Raw genomic sequence first — 20,621 nt, 5'->3', positions numbered from 1 at the left:
AAAGTCAGGAGATCAAGACCATCCTCGCTAACATGGTGAAATCCTGTCTCTACTAAAAATACAAAAAATTAGCCAGGCGTGGTGGCGGGCGCCTGTAGTCCCAGCTACTCGGGAGGCTGAGGCAGGAGAATGGCATGAACCCGAGCAGAATCATGTTTTGTCAGAAGAGAAGAAGCTCAGGAACCAAGATGGCAGACCCAGGAGCTCCCAAGGAAGGAAGGGCAGGCAGACAGTGACCAGAGATGGGATTTGCTTTGCTAGGCTGTGGGAAGGGGAAAATATCACAAGCACATGTATTTCCATTTTATATTTTGATAAACTGATTTTTTAATGATTTGTTGTTGTTAAGATAGGAGAAAAGTCAAATCAATGGCACAGCAAGTGTCAGTGTGGTTGGGAGGCAAGCTAACACCCACACACAAGAAAGAGGATCCCTCATTCCTCCTCCCTGAATTTCTCCTTTTCACCAGGGCTGTGCAATCTTTGTTTCATTCTCCTATCTCTACACCCTGAGGGTAAAATGACTGACTAGGAAAGCCCAGACCCGCTGCGAGCAGGTGTGGGTGTTTCTATCAGCACTGTCTGAGGTGAGGATCTACAATAGTTGCTCTTGTGTGGAGATACGAAGCACCATCAAGTCTGCCCCTCTGGGAAGTCTGGAAAGCCTCTCAGTCTCAAGCACCTGCAGCTCAGAGGAAGACTAAGGGAAACTGAGGCACAGCTGAGCATTTCCCAAGCAGAAATGCCCTTCCTAGGAAGTAAGCGTCCTTTCACTCCAGGCTGTCCATGCTGAGGTTTCCGTAAGTTCTTGAGATGGGGTATTTGTCAGGTCCTAAATATCTTAGGATTGAAGCTTGTCTCTGCTACTTTGGCAGCCTAGTAGAACCGGAGATCCACGCTGACCCTCGTCCATGCTGACCTCATGGCAGCAGGTGACATTCGGAAGCTGCATGAGAGTTTCAGAAAGCACAGGGTGAGGGAGGAATGCTGGACTAGGTCAGAAATGCCGCTGCCATATGGATGAGATCTGATTTTTTTTAATCACTGAGGAAGCAGAAGTTGTCATTTGATCTCCCTGTCCTTAATTCCTCCCATCCCCAACAGATTTGCATGAAACAGAACACCAAAGAGAGTGAAGAAGCTTTGAGGAGGAAATTGTCTGAGGCCAATGTCCTGGCAAAATAGGCAGAGGATAAAGTGGGGCCGCTGTGGCCTTCTGGAGGTCCATCTGAGGCTCATCGGCTGGGCAGCCTGGGCCCAGGCCAGCCGTGGGCTCAGCAGTGGTCTGGGCAGAAGGCTTTTCTCTTGACCCGTTTGGCATGTCTGTGACTAGAACAGAGCTCAGCTATTTCCTCCCTTTTACATCTAAATACAGGATTGCGGCTGGGTAATTAGAACTTTTTTTCCCCTGCTGGAGCACAGGGCAGCTATGTATCAGCCAAATTGCTCGCATTCTTAGCATGGCTGGATCCTGGGCTATTTTCCCAAGCTCTGAACTATTACATATTTGTCTCCGGGATGGCACCATTTGTGGTGGTGAATGTGCAGTTATCTGTGACGCTCTCACATTATTTTCTTTAAATTTCCACCATGAGGCTTCAAAGAATTCAGCCCTTTCCATCAACATCAGCATAGTTAGGGTCTTATGAGTAGTTAGCTAGTACAGCTGTGCTTCCAGGGAAAGCCTGGCTTCCAGAGGCACATGGACACATTAGCGCTTCTACAGGGCGTTTAGCCAGGAAGGAAGGAAGGTCTGGAAAGCAGGTTGGGTGAGAAGAGAGGTTCAAGGTGCGGGGTTTCTCCTAAACACCCTGGAGCATTTGTTCGTGGGGCTGTTTGCACCTCCTGCCTCTTGTTTTGGTTCGTGTATGTGTACAAATATCTTAAAAGTGTAAGTGTTCCAGCACTTTGGGAGGCCGAGGCGGGCGGATCACGAGGTCAGGAGATCAAGACCATCCTGGCTAACATGGTGAAACTCTGTCTCTACTAAAAATACAAAAAAAAAAAAAAAAAAAAAAAAAAAAATTAGTTGGGCCTGGTGGCGGGTGCCTGTAGTCCCAGCTACTCGGGAGGCTGAGGCAGGAGAATGGCATGAACCTGGGAGGTGGAGCTTGCAGTGAGCTGAGATTGCACCACTGCACTCCAGCCTGGGCAACAGAGCGAGAATCCATCTCAAAAAAAAAAAGTGTAAGTGTTCAGAGATAACCAATTATGCCAAATCCCATATGATAAAATTATAATGTTAGAGTTGGAATGGCCCTTGGAGAGCAAGTTGCTCCCAAAGCCATGTTTTATGGAGGAGAAAGGAGAAGTCCAGGGATGAGCAACTTGCCCAGTATCACAGGGCAGGCACGAAGCAGGACCAGAGCTGGGACAGACGTTGGCTCACGCTCTTTCAGGTCATCGGCTGCGTCCCTGAGGAAGAGGGTGAGGAGGGAGAGAGGGAGGGAGAAAGGGAGGTACCTTGCAGATGAGTACCTACTATGTGCTGCATACTAGGTTCTCATTCCCCACTTAGAGGCCCGTAAGTGCTTATTGACTTAGGTTAAAACTCCAAGTCCACAGCTGCAGATCTACGTCTAGGAACCTTAAGAAGCTGTTGAATGTCGCCAAAGGACAATGTCATCTGTGCAGCATAGAAAGTGAACCCATCAAAATGACAACTGTGTATCCACTCAGGCACCCTAACTTCAAGCCCGCAGGGTTGAGAGCAGTGTCAGTCCTGTGACTAATCGTCTAGAAGGATCATTGCAGCATGCCAATGTTAGACACTGCACAACAAGCCACAGACCTGGCCCACCCTCAAGCTTCCCTGAGAAACCCACCTCTCGTCCTCAGCAGCTCACTCTTGGAGGGCTGTATCTGCTCTTCTGTCCTCTTTGTACACGTCCTGCCAATAAGTCTCTCTGAATGTTCCCCTCAGGCAACTGAGTGACAATAACGAAACAACCGTCACAAGCAACGCTGACTGAGGGCTGTGCAGCAGGCCCTTTGCACACAGTGTCTCATTTAGTCTTCACCAGGACCCTGCTATTATCTCCTACTTTACAGATGAGAAAACGGAGACCCAGTGACGTGGGCCCCCCGCCCCTACCAAAGTCCCCCAGCAGAGCCAGGACTCAGCAGCAGGTCTGCCTGACCCCAAAGCATGTGTTCTTGACCTTTCAACTCTCCTGCTTCCAGGTCCTGCTCTTTTTCTAGAAGATATAACCTGAAAAATTAATTACAGATCCAGTAAAGGAAATGCTATTTGGAAATTAAAACAAAATAAAACAAAAAGCACAGAACTCTTCAGTCAGCAAAGAACTCAAAGCTGAATTTATAAAGTTTTCATACAGTAGTAACCATGAAATCTACATATGTTTTAACAAAAGAGGAAAACTCAACAGAAAGATAAGCGAAGGATATAAATAGGAAATTCAAGAAAAGGAGTTACATAAATGGCTCAAAATATATGAAAAAAAGTCAAATTTTCTAATTAAAGAAACACAAATTAAAGCAACAAAAGATTTTGGAAACTGACCAAACCCTATGTTGGAGGGAGACAGATGGCAAAATGGGCCCTTGCACTCACTAAGATGGGGAGCGGAAATTTGAACAGTGCTTTTGAGGCAGGGCCCTATTAATGGCACTTTTTAGCCTTAAAAATATGCATAACCAGGGCCAGGCCCTGTGGCTCACACCTGTAATCCCAGCACTTTGGGAAGCCCAGGCTGGCGGATCATGAAGTCAGGAGTTTGAGACCAACCTGGCCGATATGGTGAAAACCCATGTCTACTAAAAATACAAAAATTAACTGGGCGTGGTGGCGGGTGCCTGTAGTCCCAGCCACTCAGGAGGCTGAGGCAGAAGAATTGCTTGAACTCGTGAGGCAGAGGCTGCAGTGAGCTGAGATCGTGCCACTGTATTCCAGCCTGGGTGACAAGGCGAGACTCATCTCAAAAAAAAAAAAAAAAAAAAAAAAAGCATAATTTTAACTACCAATTCCAGTTCTAGGAATTTACCCTTAGGAAATAATCTCTGATGGACATAAAGAATTATCTATAAAAATGCTCTGTGCAACATTGTTAATGGTAGCAAAACTTGACAAAATGTTGAAATTTGACAAAACAGTAGGAGTTATAATTAGTAAACACAATGTGTGCATCATGGAAATTATGCAGCTATTAAAATGATGCTACAGCCTGAGTAACATGATGAAACCCTGTCTATACAAAAAATTAGCAGGGCATGGTGGCATATGTCTGTAGTCCCAGCTACTCAGGGGACCTGAGGCCAGAAGGTTCGCTTGAGCCCAGGAGGTCGAGGCTGCAGTGAGCTGAAATCTTCACTCTAGCCTGGGAGACACTCTGTCTCAAAAAAGAAGAAAAAAATGATGCTTTATAAGAATATTTAAAACCTGCCAAATTTTTATAATAGTGTAAGTGAAAAAGGAGTTAATAAAACAGCATATTCAATGTGATCTGAATTTTCTTAAAAAATATCTGTCCTTCAGCCGAGTACAGTGGCTTATGCTGGTAATCCCAGCACTTCGGGAGGCTTAGGTGGGAGGATCACTTGAGCCCAGGAGTTTGAGACCAGCCTGGGCAATATAGGGAAACCCCGTCTTTACACACACACACAAAATTAGCCAGGTGTGGTGGCACATACCTGTGGTCCCAGCTACTCAAGAGGTTGAGGCAGGAGGATTGCTTGAGCCCAGGAGTTTGAGGCTGCAGTGAGCTATGATTGCACCACTTCACTCCAGCCTGGGTGATAGAACGAGACCTTGTCTCAAAAAAAAAAAAAAATTCTGTCCTTAACCAAGTGGTGAACATTAACACCACCCATGGTGGGGCAGGCCCACTTCATCTGCATCCTGCTATGACGTGCTGAGAACACAACATCACTTCTGGGGATTTTGTATTCCCAAAATGCAACACCTGGATCTAATAATGAGGAAATGTCAGACAACCCCCAGTTGAGGGGCATCTTGTAAAATAACTGGACTATATTCTCTAAAAATGCTAAGCTCATGGAAGATAAAGACTGAGGAACAATTCCAGATTAAGGGAGACTAAAGAGACCTGAAAAGTCAATGCAATGGGGGATGCTGGCCTGGATGCTCAGCCAGGAAATAAAATTGCTATAAAGAAAATTATTGGGGCCTGGTGTGGTGGCTCACGCCTGTAATGTCAGCACTTTGGGAGGCCGAGGAGGGTGGATCACCTGAGGTCAGGAGGTCGCGACCAGCCTGACCAACATGGAGAAACCCCGTTTCTACTAAAAATACAAAATTAGCCAGGAGTGGTGGCACATGCCTGTAATCCTAGCTACTCGGGAGGCTGAGGCAGGAGAATCGCTTGAACCCGGGAGGTGGAAGTTCCAGTGAGCCGAGATTGCGCCATTGCACTCCAGCCTGGGCAGCAAGAGTGAAACTCCATCTAAAAAAAAAAACAAAAAAACAAACAAAAATTATTGGATTGATATAATTTGTTTATGGGCTGTGCATTAATCAATAGTGTCAATGTTAAATTTCCTGATTTCTATGTGGGTACTGTAGTTATTTAAGAGAATTATCTTATTCTAGGAAACGGGGATGCTCCTGGTCCAGGATCCCCCAACAACCTCTCACGGCTCTGCTCCCCTCTGGCACTGAAGGAAAACGGTGTAAAGGAAAATGATGTTTTCAACGTGGTCCCAAATGGTTCAGAAACTAAATGTCTGTCTATATTAGAATATTACTTAAATTATAATTTTAATATTCATAACATCATTTAACATAATTATATTAAGATATATTTAACATAATTATTTGTAACTATATTAAGATATATTTAACATAACTATAATTATATTAAGATATATTTAACATATAATAATACTTTAGAGAGAGAGAGGTAGAAGGAATAATAAAGCAAATGGGACAAAATGTGGCCAGTTGGTGGATCTGGGTGAGGAGCATATGAGAGCTCCTTGGACTCATCTTGGAAACTTTCTCCAAGTTTGAAATCACATGAAAATAATAAGCTACCCCAAAACTACATAAAAAACTGGAATGTTATTAACAAACAATATCAGTAACGCTTATCTTTCGGTGGTAGGATCACACTTGATTTTAATTTCATCTTCTCGCAGACAATGTTTCCTCAGGTTGTCCACAATACGCATGTGTAACAATGTCAGTGGTTCATCGGACAGTCTGAACTCAGTGGGGTATAGACATGGAACTGCCTTTAAAAAGCCCTCACTGCAGCTGGACAGCACTTTTCAGTTCCTTGATGGCATCTTGGAAGATCTCAAAACTCCCTGAGTACCTGTTAGTATGAAAACATCTGGTCTAGATTTCAGTGTTTATTTCCAATCTAACGGAGAGCTCATCTCCTTGCCCTGGTCTTGGCCTGGCCTAGGCTGGAAGGAGGTGGGAGGGGAAGGAGATGGCATGCTCTGCTGTTACCCTCCTCCTCTGCTCACCTCTACCTCTGAGTGCTCAAGGTCAGGACAGAGGGTAGAGGTAGTGGAGGAAAGGAGACTACATTCTCTCACCCACCTGAAACTGTTGAAGTTTCCCAGTTGGCTGGGATGCCTCTGGTAGCCAGAGCCCAAGGGCCACTCCTCCTGGGGGCCAAATGTGAGTTCTTTAGGAGGCCCTGGAGTGACCTTGCCACTACACATCCCCCTGGCACGCGAGATCCTCCTGCCCCAGCACCACCCATGACCTCTCACCACTCTGGTCCCCTTGCCCAGCAGGCAGTGTACTCCAACACTTACTGGAGGACTGGAAGTCCCGCAGGGCAAAAGTCTGGAACTGACTCCACATCACCCTCCCGACCCCATCATTCTGGATCCTCTTGTAGCATTTCCCCACTCAATGAATGGCACCACTTCCTCCCCTGTCATTCTTCCCACCTCCCCTCCCTTGCTCATCCACAATCACCAAGTCCTTTCTAGTCTATCTCCTGAATATTCCCCCAAACCTATAGTTTTTCCAAACTTATTTTTAGAAATAGGCTTTTCCTTCTCAAACAGAAACTTGGGTGGTACCCTAATACACAGAACATATCAAAGTAGAGCCACCCGGGTTAAAGGGAGAAGGGGAAGGTAGAGACAGCAGGCAGAACTTCCCCCACTGGCCACCCTCCAGCCACACACTGGTTCCTGGAATCCCTCTCAACACAAAAAACTCCAGGGGTCACAGTGGTGAGAGTGTGCTCCAATTCATCCACTTTTCTTATCGCCTTGCCTCTGCCTGGATGTAGGCCAGCATTATCATGGTGCAGGGCATGGCCGCGTTCTTTACTAAACCACAGTCTCCATTCTGTAGCCAGAGTGGTCTTCTCAAAATGAGAAATAAAATAGTACAATAGTCTTCCCTTATCCACAGAGGATACCTTCCAAGACCTCCCAGTGGATGTCCTGAACCCTACGTACACCATGTTTTTTCCTATACATACAAACCTACCTAAGATAAAGTTTAATTTATAAATTAGGCACAGTAAGAGAGTAAAAACAACAACAACTAATACCAGAACAGAACAAGTAACATAATACACTGTCCACGATTTCACAAACAGAAGATTCATTCTTACCATAGATCTCGGCAACCTCAGCATATGATTTCTTTTTCTTTCCTTATTACATTGAGAACTTTCAGCTTTTCGCTTACAGGAAGCACTTTGCAGCCTCTTTCTGGCAGATCCGAATCACCAGCATCCCTCCTCTTGCGCTTCGGGGCCATCACGAAGTAAAATAAGGGTTACTTGAACACAAGCACTGTGCTACTATGACAGTCAATATGATAACCCAGACGGCTGCTAAGTGATGGGCGGGTTGAGTCATGTCTACAGCAGGAATACGATAGACAAAAGGATGATTCACATCCCGGGCAGGATGGAGCTGGGTGGCGTGAGATTTCATCACACTACTAAGAACGGCATGCAATTTAAAACGTATAAGTTGTTTATTTATGGAATCTTTCATTGAATACTGTTGGACCTCAGCAAACCATGGGTAACTGGAACCACAGATAAGGGAGGACTACTTTATATCATTCCCTTGCTTAAGCTGCTCCTCATTTTGGGGGATAAAGTTGACACCCCCCTGAACGTGGTGTAAAAATCCCTTCATATTCTACCTTGTGCCAGACTGCTGTCTGGGACCCCTGACCCCCTCACCCCACATCCCAAAATTTCATATGCTGACATCCTAAACCCCAACGTGATGGTATTAAGAGGTAGGGCCTTTGGGAAATAATTAGATCACGAGGACTCCACCCTCATGAATAGGATTAGTGCCCTTATCAAAGAGGCCCAAGAAAGCTCATTTGCCTTTTCAACACAGTAAGAAGCCTTCTGTGAATCAGAGAGTGGGCTCTCACTAGACACTGGATCTGCTGCTGTCTTGGTCTTGGACTTTCCAGCCTTTAGAACTGTAAGAAATAAATTTCTGGGCTGGGCATGGTGGCTTACGCCTGCAATCCCAGCACTTTGGGAGGCCGAGGTGGGCGGATCACGAGGTCAGGAGATCGAGACCATCCTGGCTAACACAGTGAAATCCCGTCTCTACTAAAAATACAAAAATATTAGCCAGGCGTGGTGATGGGCACATGTAGTCCCAGCTATTCGGGAGGCTGAGGCAGGAGAATGGCTTGAACCTGGGAGGCAGAGCTTGCAGTGAGCCGAGATGGTGCCACTGCACTCCAGCCTGGGCGACAGAGCGATACTCCATCTCAAAAAAAAAAAAAAGAAATTTCTGTTGCTTATTAACCATCCAGTTTACAGCATTTTTGCTACTCCAGCCCAAATGGGCTAAGACATAGCCCCTCCAGTCTCAGTCTCAGCTTCCTTCACACCAAATTGGTTCCAATGTCCACAGCACATGATGATCTCTGACTCCAGATCTTTAGACACATCTTTCTCTCCTCCTGCTGTCCCTCCCTCTGCACATTCCCCAGCCCCCTTTCCTTGACCTGGAGATGCCCCTTAGGCTTCTGGTCCCACAAGAGAATGGACTGAATGGAAGGAGGTTATCGATGGGCCTGGGTCATGCAAATGGGGTTTGGAGTCTACAGAAGGTCCCAAATGAAGACAGGAAAGAAACCACTTTGGATGTGTTTATAAACTGGATGTTCAAAGGTTAGGCACCAGAGATCATTTGAGCTGCTTTGGAACATCTCCCTTAATCCCCAAAGGCCAGTCCATCTGCCTGGGGTCTTCTGTACCTAGTTCCAAAGAGAGTCACACCAGCAGGGTTCTGGAGGCTATCTAGAGATGCTTTTGGAGCTTGTCCTTCTAAAACTCAAGTCCTCTAAGGAGTTACTTCTCAGCAGAGGTGGATCCAGGTTTTTGTAGGGCCTGAGGTTCACATAATTGAGGAGTTTTTTTTTTCTAAGAAAACAAAGTCACAAATAGAAACTTTGGTGCAGGGCCTTGGGAGAGGCCTTGGGCAGGCAGGGGGCCCTGAAACTTAGCTTCATTGGCTTCCTGGTCAATCCAGCTCTCCTAGTCAGAGGCTGGAATCAGGACAGCAGCTGCAGCGTGTTTCCCATTTTCAGGGTGATTCTGGCACTACTGTGGGGTGTGGGAGTCCAGAGTCAGGCAGGCTTGGGACCCAGCCCAGGCTTTGTCTCACCAGCTGTGTACCCTCTGGAAGGTTACTTCAATCCTTTGCACCTCAGTTTCCTCTTCTGAAATAAACTGAGATTGCTCATGGGGTCATTGCTCTAAAAGGTCTTAGCATCTAAAAGGTTCCCTGTTTACCCTTCCAGAAAAGCAGCCTTAGAACATTCAGAATTCATCAAATGACTCCAGCCCCTTTTGCACCTACAAGGACAAAACCAAGTGCTTAGTGTGATGGGGGAAAAAAGTTTTTGTAGCTTAAGGATCCCTTTCACAAAGGGTCATTTAACTTTTTACCACACACTTGGGAAAGTGCACTCAACTGGGTTGGAAACTTCCTTTGCTTGTCTTAAGAGGAGTTCTGTGTTGATGCTGCATGGCCTGGGTGAGGAAGAGCGCTGGCCAGGACCTGCAGCTGCCTGAGCTGTCCCACTCTGTCACACTCCTGGTACCTAGGGGAGAAAAGAGAGGAAAGAGGACTAGGAAGAGGATTTCTGTTTCCTTTCCTCGATTCATGCTTAACCTGTAAAATGAAATTTTGATGTAAGGAAAATAAGTTTTGGCACCCTTTTGCTTTTCTTTCCATGCTCTTTCTTTTGGGGGGCTCCTTCCCCTCCCCCACCCCTTTTGGGGGGCTCCTTCCTCTCCCCCACCCTATCATATCCCTTAGGTCTTCCATGCTGTGCAAAGGCAACCTTACTCTTCGCCCACCACGCACCCCAGCATACCCTCACCAGTCCCCAAGTCCACGGGACAGCTGCTTAGAGTTTGAAGTCAGCTCTGATTGAGCTAACAGCTTCATTCTCAGTTCTTCATACCTTAACCCTCTGGAAAGTATTTACATGTAAAAGAACATTTGTGACCCATCTACATAAATTTCTAATTGGTGGGACTATCAGAGTGAGGAAATGAAATCTGAAACTAAGCTGAGTGGATGAAGATAACTTTGGGCACCAAGGATAGGGAGGTCAAGCCTCACCCAGAATTGGATGTCTGCTTTTCATAGTGCCTTCCCTTCCTGCATTTCAGATCTTCAGATGCTCTAAGTATTCTAGGTCTTTCCAGAATGGCTAGGGCCAGGAGTGGAGGTGGGAGGAAACGAGACGGGGAGAGAGGGAGAGCAAGGTTGTTCACAGGTGTGGTTTGTTTGCTAACAGATTGGATGCTGGCTTCTTAGATGCTAATCTTGGGGCCTGAGGAAGGAGGGCTGGGGAAGGGTTAGGAAGAGAGCCGTGTAATGTTAATGGAGAACCAGGACAGTGACTTCATATGGTGAAAAATAGGGAATCTCTAGAAGTTTTTGAGCCAAGACGTGATGTGTTACAAGCTGCTTTTAAGAAAGATTGATTTGCGGCCGGGCGCGGTGGCTCATGCCTGTAATCCCAGCACTTTGGGAGGCCGAGGCAGGCAGATCACGAGGTCAGGAGATCGAGACCATCCTGGCTAACACGGTGAAACCCCGTCTCTATTAAAAATACAAAAAAAATTAGCGGGGCGCGGTGGCGAGTGCTTGTAGTCCCAGCTACTCAGGAGGCTGAGGCAGGAGAATGGCCTGAACCCGGAAGGCGGAGCTTGCAGTGAGCCAAGATAGCACCACTGCAGTCCAGCCTGGGCGACAGAGAGAGACTCCGTCTAAAAAAAAAAAGAAAGATTGATTTACCAGTGATATGTCTGATTGATTGAATAAGGGAGCCTGGGGTCAAAGGCTGTGAGGGTGGTTGCCCCAGGAATGCAGGGCTGTGCAAAGCATACCAATGGTATTTCAATGAAAACATTGCTATTTGGTATCTGAATATAGAGGGTGGGGAAAAGAATTAAGATCTACAAACTAATAATAATGACACTAATGATACTAATATGAGGAAATGGGAAAACTAGTGCTATCCTTGGTAAAGACAAGGTAACAGGATTTAGATGGGATATCTCTTAGCCAGTAGCCAAAGGGACTCTATAGCAGAAACTGGCTAGTTATTCACCACACTGTTGCATTGCATACCTTTGTTCATATATCTTTGTAAACTTATATGAATGTTTCCTTAGGGTAGTTTCCTAAAAGAGCAGTTCGTATATCAAAGGACATATGCATATACACTTTGAAAAACTTGGGCAAGCATTTTTATCTTAAATGGTAAGTCCCATTCAGTGAACGTGGGGAGAACAGGCGTTCTCCTCTGTCACTGATGCAATTGTAAGATGCTACGCCTTTTCTGGAGGGAAATTTAGCAATACGGTCTTTTAAATGTAGTCTTATCGATGTGCCTATCTAGTAATTCCATTTGTAGTTTTTCTTAAGGAATTAACCAGACAAATGGGCAAAGATATTTTTGTCAGACTTTTGGCAGCACTATATATTATAGTGAAAAATTAGGAGGACATCTGTGTCTGGTATTAGCGGATTGATTAAATAAAATATGGCACATTCATACAATTAAAAATCATGTTGTAGATGTACATTTATGGACATAGGCAGATGTTCTCAATGGTGCGTGCTACAAAAGATTACATAGCACCAATCTGGAAGCAACATGAGCTTAAGATTTGCTCCCCACTCAGGATTCCAGGATCCTGTTTCTTTTTTTTTTTTTTTTTTACTTTTCTTTCTTTCTTTTTTTTGACTCGTACCATCACGCCCGGCTAATTTTTGTATTTTTAGTAGAGACAGCCAGGCTGGTCTCAAATTCCTGACCTCAGGTGATCTGCCTGCCTCGGCCTCCCAAAGTGCTGGGATTACAGGCGTGAGCCTCCGTGCCCGGCCTCCACTTATTTTTTGAGTCAAGATCAGGAGAAGGACTCTGCTGGGTCCTTTCCCTTCCTTTCTGGCAGGATCGGCCTTCCCAAGTGAAGAATGGCAGGTGGGTAGGGGATCTTTCTCTTCAACTCTTTGGCACCCCTTCCTGCTGACTGACAATCCTTGGGTTTTCAAAGAAGTTGGGGCATGTTCCCCTAGTATTCCCAGCATGGATTATGGAATCATTCCTATTACATCCCTGTGAACATCTGGGTACTGAAGGAAAGGAGACTTGAGGCTTATAGATTGCAACTTGGATTGGATGTCCCGGCACCGCCCCTTACTCCATGCTCTTGAGTATCTCTGTGTTTCCATGGACAATTCCACTCCCATGCCACCCTCCATTGCCATCATTAGGATTGAAGGACACTCCATGGTCAGAACTGTACCCTTTATGTTCTTATCTCTTTCGTAATTTTTCTAACCATGGAATTGAAATCACATTGACCTCCTCCACATCCTCCCCTTTTTTGCTTGTGAGAATGTCTTGAAACTTTCCTTTGAAATCTAAGAAAACTGACAATACCCAGTGTCCCCATTGCTCAATGTTAGAGAAGTTCTAAAAAATATATATTCAGGTGGTGGTGGTGGTTTTGGAAAAGTACAGAGGGTATTGAGGACGTGAGACTGATGCTCTAACAAAGAGCAGGACCAGCAGCGTGGGCTATGGGTTAGACCCCACTTGCCTTCCTTTTAAATGTTGGGAAGGTTGAGCTATAAAAAAGCAAACCTTGGCTGGCTTAGATTCCTTGATCTTTGTGGGTCACACCTTCCTCTTGCCTACCATTGACAGGGTACATGCTGCAAACATGTTGGGAGGTAATTGAAATGTAGGTTAGTGAACAGTAAGGAAGTTTCATTCTTTCACTAAAGTAGAACTTCCTTACCTCATTAGAACTTAAGAACTCCTCACAATGAGTAAAGTGCATAATAATAGATCTGACAGGCAGCTAGAATTTCTCTTGTTGTAGAAAAATTTTATTGTAAAGAAAAGTGGTATAGTATATTTGACTGAATTAAAAAATAACACTTGTTACATTTGTTGAGAACCTAGTATATGCCAGTTCCTCAGATGCACACACACACACACACACACACACAGTTACATATTATATGTTATGTATTATACATTATATGCTACATATTATATCTGATATTACTACATATCCATCACACACACGCACACACACACACACACACACACACACACACATATATATATATATATATATATATATATTTTTTTTTTTTTTTTTTTTTCTGAAACAGAGTCTTGCTCTGTAGCCTGGGCTGGAGTGCAGTGGTGCCATCTCGGCTCACTGCAGCCTCCGCCTCCTAGGTTCAAGCAATTCTCCTGTGTCAGCCTCCCCATTAGCTGGGATTACAGGCACCTGCCACCACACCCAGCTAATTTTTTTGTATTTTTAGTAAGACAGGGTTTCACCATTTTGCCTGGGCTGATCTCGAGCTCCTGACGTCAAGTGATCCTCCCACCTCAGCCTCCCAAAGTGCTGGGATTATAGGCGTGGCCACCGCACCTGGCCTACATGATACATATTAGATATCACATATTGCATCCAGGAGGAGACTAGCACTGTATTTCTAATGCCTGAGTTTTCCTTACTGACAATTTGACCCCAAAGGTTAATGGGTTGCTTTTTTTTTTTTTTTTTCTGCAGGGGACAAGTGGGAAGCAGAGCTCTCTAGCCAAAAAATTTCCAGAAGATCCATTAGGGCTTTGCATTTTTGGGATGGAAAAGGGTCGTGAGGATGTTGATTGCTGGGTTAGTGGAGAGCACTCAGCTGCAGCTCCTATAGGAAAAGCTTGCCAGAGCCAGCTTTATTGAGTGAGGCAGGCCCAGAGCAGGGGGACCAAGCTGACGGGTACCAGCAGTTGACCCCAGCAACACACAGTCTTGGGAACAGTAGCAACATGAGCCTGGGAGGGCAGGCTCCTCTTTGCTTGGGAGTTGAAAGTTGGGGGAACTTTTAAAATAACTCATTGCAGAGAACGAGGTGCTCTTTGTCAGCGGACAGAGTTCACAGATTCCCTGAGGTCTGGATGAGATACAGAAAGACAGAGCTAGGATCTAGAAAATACCTTGGTGGGCCTGAGCACTGCCATGATGCTGACAACCGCATCCAGGCCAGGACAGGGGCCCTGGCTTAGCAGCCACATGTGTAAAAAAAGTCATCGGGCACAGAGAGGTACATGGAGGGGAAGAGTCTATGAAAAGGACTTTGAACCTCAGGAAGTGTGACCCAAGTGCTGACCCGTGGGGCTGTTTTGGGAGCTAGTAAGACCACACCTGTGCTTTGTGGTTGGCACCAAACACCACAAATGCTCCCTTTCTCAGCCGCCTGGGGACCCTGTCTGCTAATCATGGCTCTCTCTCATTTCCATCTCATCTTCACTCCTATCTGCCCTGGATCCTCCTCCACCTCCTTGACTTGTCGCCACCCCCTAGGAACCACTGTTGATTCTCTAGGGCCCCTTCTTTCCCAGAGCTCTCTGCCGTCCTTCTTGCTGCCCATCCGATAAACGTTTCGACATGGAAGCATTGGTGTTTGTCCCCCTGCCATCTCCCATCCCAACCCTCCAGTGGCTCCTAACAACAACAGCAACAATAGCCACCAGTTACTGAAAGCCTAACCTATACCCGTTATCATGTGCCAGGCAGTGTGGTGCAGGTGGCGGTGGGGATTTCAAATCGAGTCGTTCTTGGGTACCTCCCTGATCTCCTACTCCCCACCCTGCCAACACACACACAACACACACTTTAGCTACTTAGTGATTTCTATTTTCAAAAATCAGCCAGAAAGAAGAAAAACAGACGTTTTCTGGGGGGTGTTAATTAGTGAATAGTGTGTTCAATTGTTACCCACGAAAGCTGATTGTCAGCAACAGCAAACACACACCCAGATACAGGAACAGCACGGCACCATGTTCTCTGGGCCTACTCAGGCTGGTGCATTCTTTAGGCAGAGCTATGGTGGGAGAGGAACTAGGGTGTGCTGAAGACCTACTAGGTGCAGGGCCTGTTCTTTTCTTTTTTTTTTTTTTTTTTTTTGAGACTGAGTCCCACTCTGTCGGCCAGCCAGGAGTGCAGTAGAGGGATCTCGGCTCACTGCAACCTCTGCCTCCCAGGTTCAAGTGATTCTCCCACCTCAGCCTCCAGAGTAGCTGGGATTATAGGTGCACGCCACCACATGTGGCTAATTTTTTGTAGAGATAGGGTTTCACCATGTTTGCCAGGCTGGTCTTGAACTCCTGATCTCAGGTGATCTGCCTGTCTCAGCCTCCCAGAGTGCTGGGATTGCAGGTGTGAGCCAACACACCTGGCCTGTTCTGAGAGCTGTGTATTTGCAAGTTCCAGGCTCCTATCTTCTCCGGAAAAGCCACAGGCCCATGTGAACATAGAATACCCAGCCATGCTGACCACATGGACCCAGTCCCCCTTGCACTGAGTTGGAGTCCTCCAGCCCAGATCAGCTGGCATCTCCTGGCCTCTGCTCTCTATTCGATCGATGCAAATCCTCCCAGGAAGGATACACGGAAGCCTCAACTCTCCCCGAAGATGTGCCAGAGGGCCCCAGGGGATCTCCGTTCACCAAATAGCCAGTTTCTGTGAATTCACCTACTGAATTATTGTTTCCTGCTCTGTGTCCTGCAGTTGCTTCTCTATCTCTACCCCAGTAGGCACCAAGATAAACTCTTTGCCTTGTCTCCCTTCCCAACCCAGCAAATGGGGATGCCCTGGGCTGTCGTGTCAGCAGAACGTGTACTGATGAGTTGTGGGCCACCAGGGAATTCCACGTGATGGAACTGAGTGCAAACGACTTAAAGCCACGCCTTTGAGTCCTGTTGCAGAAGCCCTTTCAGCCAGTCTCCCAGGAGAGCTTCTCACTGCCCTTGATCTGTGAAGCCCCCAGGCTTCTGCCACTTTGCTAGGTTTTTGCTTTCTCCTCTCGTCCAGTCTCTCCTGTTATCTTCCAAATTTGGCTCCAGGCATATCTGAATCCATGGAGGTATTTGGCTGAACAAAAGGATCTTTATAGGACAGGATGTCCCTTCCTTAGAAGAGCATTATAGTTATAAATGGCAAAGACATTTTCCTCCTTTGCTGAATTACGTTTAAAGACCCCCAAACGCTTCGCCTTGTATGTTGATGTTGAACACGAGGCAAACAGTCTGTGGACTTGGGTCACTGGCACAGCCTCCTTTCCCTGGCTCCCCTCAGAGGTCTGCCCACCTTTCCACAACTTTGGTGTGTACAAGGATACCCCATCTTCCCTCGTCTGAGCCCACCTCACCTGGCATGTTGGCCACGGCCTCCCTCAGGCCAGCCCTTTATTGAGACATGTCAAAAGAAAGAACGAACCCTCCTTCGCCTCCTCCTTCTTTTAATTAACAGATTTTGTTTTTTAGAACCATTTTAAATTTCCAGAAAAATTGAGCAGATAAGACAACTCCCATATACCTAGCTTTGTGTTCTCACCAAATTTCTCTTGTTATTAACATCTTACATACCAGTATGGTATATTTGTTAGAATTAATACAGTTCTGTTGATACATCATTATTAACTAAAGTGCACAGTTTATTCAGATTTCCTTTGTTTTTACCTAATGTCCTTTTCATGTTCCAGGATCCCATCCAGGATCCCACATTACATTGGGTCATCTGGTGTCCTTGGGCACCTCGTGGCAGTGACAGCTTCTCAGACTTGCCTTGTTTTTTAAGACCTTGACAGTTTTGAGGATTGCTGGTCGGGTATTTTGTAGGCCGCCCCTCTGCTGGAATGTATTTGATGTTTTACTCCTGCTTGGACTGGGGTTATGGGTTTTTTCGAGGAAGATGGCAGAGGTAAAGTGTCATTTTCATCCTGTTGCAATGAAGCTGCATGCTATTAGCATGACTGATCACTGTGGATGCTGGCCTGGAGCGTCTGGCTGAGGAAAGGTGTGTCAGGTTCCTCCTCTGTCAAGTCACTCCTTTTAGCCCCTCTTTCCAGGCTGTATGCATCGGGAGGAAGCCCCCATACACAGCTCACACTTGCGAGGTGGGGAATCACACTCTACCTCTTAGGGAATGGAGTATCCACAGAGGTTCTGTAGAATTCGTCTGCGTGGGAAATTTGTCTCTTGCACATTCTTAATTTTATTAAATTGTTAATAAATGTATTAATTTATTCAGTCATGTATTTATATGGTATGGACCCAGGGGTATTTATTGTATGCTTTGGGTTATAATCCAACGTAACTTTATTGATTTATTTGTTCAAATTGTTCCTGCTTTGATCCTGGGGGGTTCTTTCAATGGGCTCCATTGCACCTTTGCATACCCCCATATCTCTCTCTGTCTCTCTCTCTCTGTCTCCTCTCTCTCTCTCTCTCTCTCTGTGATCACTTTCTTTCTTGGTAGCACTACAAGATGCTCCCTTTTCTTCATTTCACCCCTGCTCTTGGTTATTCTTGCTCCTGTTTTCAAATCTGTTTGAGATTTTAAAAACATGAATGCCCCAACTACCAGAGGGCCAAGAATATTGACTCCTGTCCATGGGTAACCCAGTGAGTATCCACGTTCCTCCTTGGCTGCAAAAGCATGTTTTCATTTAGTCCTTGCAGCACACCTTTGAGTGGATAGCAATATTCTCATTTGACAGAGACTCAGAAATGTTAAATAACCAGGTCAGAACCACACAGAGAAGAAGCGGGGAACAGCACCTGAACCCCATGCAGTGCAGTTGCCTCGCCTTTGAGGGGGCAGTTCCCAGCTTCCACCTGGGGGAAGCACGATCACAGCGCCTCTTTGAGGAGGATACAGACCTCCAAGTCTTCCCCATGTGCCCCTCGTTCAAAACCCTCTGGTAGATCCTGGAGCACTGTCTCCCTCAGGCCACTTCAGCTGTTTGGGGCTTTGGAAATTCACCTCCCTACTAGAGAATAAAGAATGGGTAACTGGATAATTTTTGCAGCAACAAACCTGCCCCTGTAAGCAGCTCGATATCCATTCCCTGTATTAAAAATTGTCTGCTGGCCGGGCATGGTGGCTCACACCTATAATCCCAACACTTTGGGAGGCCGAGGTAGGTGGATTATGAGGTCAGGAGTTCGAGACCAGCCTGGCCAACATGTGAAACCCCGTCTCTACTAAAAATACAAAAAAAATAGCCAGGCGTGGTGGCAGGCACCTGTAATCCCAGCTACTTGGGAGGCTGAGGCAGGAGAATCGCTTGAACCTGAGAGGTGGAGGTTGCAGTGAGCCAAGATTGCGTTGCTACACTCCAGCCCAGGCGACAATGCGAGACTTTGTCTCAAAAAAAAAAAAAGAATTAACTGCTGTAAACAGGGAGAGGTGTAAATAGTGTTGCGTTCACTCTGCTCATTACAGGATGGCTTTTGATGGAATTTCAATGACATTCAACAAATGAAGGTGGAAAAGTAAATAAACCAAAACCACCCTATTTTTATGAGAGGGTATGCATATTTACATATCAGTCTCATATTTCGGTGTTCCAGTTTGGGCTATGGTTTTTTAAAAAGGCACTATTTGTTTTTCCTTTTTATAGAAACAAAATTCACTTTGAATTGTGGCAGTTTTTTTTTTTTTTTTTTCTAAAGAAAAAGCTACATTTGAACTTTAGAACTGAAAGAGTGTCTGGTCCATAGCAACCACGTGAACAAGATTTCAAGAAATCCTACAGGACTCTACCAGAAATGGAATGGAGGAGTTGTGTGCTGTGTATTTCATGGTCAAACACTGTCGTCGCTGGGGCCTGTGGTCCAGACCACAAACATGTGATGAGGGCCCAGAAGAAGGAGCCGGGCTGAGTCAGGCCTTCGGCCTGCCTGGGCACTGGCTCTGCAGAGCCCAGAGAGATTTCTCTCCCCCTCCCTCCCATCTCCCTTGCCCATGGCTGGGACCCCTCCTGCCTGCTCCTGTCCACGCCCCTGACTGAGGCCACGGCTCTGATCTCCTGCCAAAAGCTGCCCCACTCCTGGGCCACAGAGTCTGACCCCTGGAGGGGCTGGATTGTGCTGAAAGGGAGGAGGAAGAGCAGGGCTGGGAAGTGTGGCCCGAGTCACTGAGCCCAGAGGGTCCGAAACCCAGCAGCCCAACTTGTATTCCACCATGGGTGTCTTACTCTGGCACAAGTACCAGTCAGGCCCACCAGAGGGTGGTTTAAATTCTCCCTCAACCCCCAGTTGTGGACCAGGACTTGGTTTGCATTCAGTTTTGGAGGGAGGAGAACTCAGCTTTTTTGATGCTCGGGGTTAAAAAAAAAAAAAAGCCAGTCCACAGTCTACACTCCATTGACTGGCCCTCCCTCTAACTCCCAGTCCTCATGCTGTGTTCCTAAGATTAGCTGTTCAACAGGGCCCCCTCCAGGTGTTTTACTGAATAACAACAACAATAATGGAATAGTTTCAAATGCCAGGCACAGTCTGAAGTGCGTAATAGACTTGTATTATCTCACTCAAGCCTCACAGCATCCCTGTGTGAAGGTGGAATCATTATCCCAAATTTGCAGACAACAAGACTGAGGCTCAGAGAGATCAGTAAGTAGTAGAGCTGAGATTCAAGCCTGGATTCGCTTGACTCCATAGTCCATGTACTAACTAACCACTAGGTTAAACTCCCTTATTGGGCCTGACCCATGAATTGGAAAACCAGAACCTGGCTCCATCTTTGTCAGTACTTGGCTGGGTCACCTTGAGAAAGTCACTTTCCCTCTCCTGTCCTCTGATTTATTATGAGTCAAATATAGTTAGTACCTATCAGGGTTTCCTAAAGAGGTGCATATGAAAATGATTTGTTTCCCTGCTGTAAATGATAAGAAAACCTCCAAAGATAATGCCCCCCTGTCTTTTTAAGGCTTCTCATTCTTTCTTATGGCACTTTCTGCTCATGAGTGGAAACTTATGTGTATTTACTGCTGGGACAACCACATTTTGCCCGCAGAGCTATGGGGTGCAGCAAAGGAAGGTAGGATTTGGGACATTTCCCCAACTCTCTCCTGACCAGATCCATATATTCTCAGCTGGTTGGAGGCATGACTCCAATCTAACTGACCCACAAAACCTCTGCCTCTCTCCCTTCTCTGCTTGGCTCATCCATTCTTCAGAACCCAGTTTGGGAGATCTCTTCTAGAAAGGCTTCTGTGACCATCAGTCTGAGTGTGGGGCTTCTCCTTGAGCTCCCACCAAGCTCTCTCTCTCTCTTTTTTTTTTCCAC

General features: G+C 46.1%; 1 long non-coding RNA gene across 1 annotated transcript; it reads right to left on the bottom strand.

Moving 5' to 3' along the window:
• Positions 1–389: 389 nt before the first annotated feature.
• Positions 390–7,769, bottom strand: LOC134738313 (uncharacterized). Its single transcript, XR_010123991.1, has 4 exons — positions 7,569–7,769; positions 4,651–6,296; positions 2,826–3,211; positions 390–946 (listed from the first exon to the last, which is right to left on the bottom strand). It is a non-coding gene; the product is annotated as an uncharacterized LOC134738313 (long non-coding RNA).
• Positions 7,770–20,621: the final 12,852 nt, after the last annotated feature.

The sequence above is a fragment of the Pongo pygmaeus genome, chromosome 16 (assembly GCF_028885625.2).
Source record: "Pongo pygmaeus isolate AG05252 chromosome 16, NHGRI_mPonPyg2-v2.0_pri, whole genome shotgun sequence".
Taxonomy (NCBI): Eukaryota; Metazoa; Chordata; class Mammalia; order Primates; family Hominidae; genus Pongo; species Pongo pygmaeus.
The sequence above is the reverse complement of the archived record's forward strand: the minus strand, read 5'-3'. Positions and strand labels throughout refer to the sequence as shown.